Below are 2,772 nucleotides of genomic sequence, written 5' to 3' on the forward strand. Positions count from 1 at the left end.
TATGCACACACACTCTGACACACACTCTGACACACACATGGACACATGCACACATGCACACATACACACACACACACACACACACACACACGCGCGCGCGCGCACACATGCACACATACACACACGCACATGAACACATAAACACTCACATACACGCACACACACAGACACACACAATGATGACACTCCCTGTGTCAATGCGTTCTCCCATAGTAAATCGCTGAATCCATCATTACCTAAATGAATCAGTGAATCCACATCTAAATCAATCAGTTATTCAATAAGTGAACCCATCACTAAATCAATCAGTTGTTCAATAACTGCTTTGATCGTTGAATCCATTTGTAAATCAAGATGTTGATGAATTGCCCAGTCAGTCAATGCATCCCTCACAATGTCAGTCAATCCATCCCTCAATCAATGAATCAATCCATACACCAATCAATGAATCAATCCATCTATCAATCAATGAATCAACCCCCCCCCCTCCATCAGATCTGTGGGTCTGCGGTGTGAGAAGATCGAGGGTTATGTGAAGGGCAAGAGCTACAAGCCTGGCTCCCCGCCCCGCTGCCCCGCCCACCAGCACTCCTGGAACGCCGTCTCCTTCAACGGACACTACGCCCTACTGGACACCCACAGCGGCTCCCAGCCCTACAAGTTTTTCGTGGAGCACTTCTTCATGACCCCGCCCGACGAGTTCCGGCTCTCCCACTACCCCAAGGACAAGAAGTGGCTTCTCATGGCTCAAACCATCTCGGCCGAACACTTCGAAGCCACTCTCAAGACGTGGCCGGCCATGTTCGCCTTCAACATCCGACCCTTAAACATGTCCAGCGTCATCAAGACGTACGACGGCCGCCTCAGCATCACCGTTCTCCTCCGTAACGTGGCAGTCACGCCCCAGCTGGAGTACGAGGGCCCGGGTTCGCCGCTCGACTCGGACACGCTGTCCCTGAACATCGACCAGGAGATCCGCACAGTGGACAACGCCGAGACGTTCCACGTGACCCTGCCCCAGGAGGGCGTCTACTACTTCACGCTGCTGGTGCATGACCTGGAGGAGGACGAGGACATTCCCGCGCTGCAGTACCGCGTCGACTACACTGATGAGCTGCTCTGATACACCACACCGGCCGAGACTCGAACCCATACCCCGCGCTGCAGTACCGCGTCGACTACACTGATGAGCTGCTCTGATACACCACACCGGCCGAGACTCGAACCCATTCCCCGGGCTACTGTACCGGGTAGACTTTACTGATGACCTGACTGATACACCAGGTGGACTACACCGATGAGCTGCTCTGATACACCACACCGGCCGAGACTCGAATACCCTAAATTGATACACCGGGTGGACTAACTGATACACCCCGGACCAGACACGAACCCATACCCTGAACTGATACACCGGGATGGACGGTACTCATACCCCAAGGTAGACGGTTCTGATATCCTGGGAAGACTATACTGATACCCTAAACTGATACCTTAGGTGAACTTTACTTACACAGCAAACTGATTCCCACAGTGAACTTTACTGAAACCCCAGGGTAGACGGTACCGATATCCTGGGTGGGCTATACTAACACCCTGAACTTGTACCCATGGGTGGAGGTCACAGATACCGCAGATTGTACTCACACTGTAGATGGACTCTGTATCACAAGTGGGCGGTACGAAGACCCCCTTGTGGGGTTTACTGATACCCTAATCTGATACCTGACATGGGCTGTACTGATACCCTAGGTGGAATATGCTGATACCATGTACTGATACCTTAGGTAGAAAACACTGATACCATGTACTGGTATCCTTGGTGGACTATACTGATACCATGTACTGATACCCTAGGTGGAATATGCTGATACCATGTACTGATATCCTAGGTGGAATGTATTGACACCATGTAAGGATACCTTAGGTAGAAAATACTGATAGCCTAGGTGATACTTTAGGTGAACTATGATAGCCTAGGTGATACTTTAGGTGAACTATGATAGCCTAGGTGAACAAAACTGAAACCCGAGGTGGACTGTACTGATACCCTTGGTGGAGATATCATTGATAAACTGTAGATTCATCTACTGATACCCGTGGTCAACTGTACTGATACCTCTGATGTACTGATATCCTAGATGGATAGTACTGATACCCTTGGAAGACTGTACGGATACCCTTAGAAAACTGTACTGATACCCTTGGTAGACTACTGATATCCTAGATGTACCGTACTGATATCCTAGATAGACTGCGCTGATACCCAAGGTAGATTGTAATGATACCCAAGATGTATTGTAATGATACCCCAGATGTACTGTACTGATATCCTTGATGGATTGTACCGATACCCAGATGTACTGTATTGATACCCTTGGTAAACTGTATTGATACCCAAGATAGACCTCACTGATACCTTTGGTAAACTGTACTGATACCCCAGATGTACTGTACTGATATCCTAGATGGATTGTACTGATATCCTGGGCAAACTGTACTGATACCCAAGATAGACTGCACTGATACCCAAGATGGATTGTAATGATACCACGGGTGGACTGTACTGATACCCAGGTAGATTGTCATGATACCACGGGTAGACTGTACTGATACCCAGGTGGATTGTCATGATACCGCGGGTAGACTGCACTGATACCCAGGTGGACTGTAATGATACCACGGGTAGACTGCACTGATACCCAGGTGGACTGTAATGATACCACGGGTAGACTGCACTGATACCCAGGTGGACTGTAATGATACCACGGG

The sequence above is a fragment of the Aplysia californica genome, unplaced genomic scaffold, assembly GCF_000002075.1.
Source record: "Aplysia californica isolate F4 #8 unplaced genomic scaffold, AplCal3.0 scaffold00930, whole genome shotgun sequence".
Classification (NCBI taxonomy): domain Eukaryota; kingdom Metazoa; phylum Mollusca; class Gastropoda; order Aplysiida; family Aplysiidae; genus Aplysia; species Aplysia californica.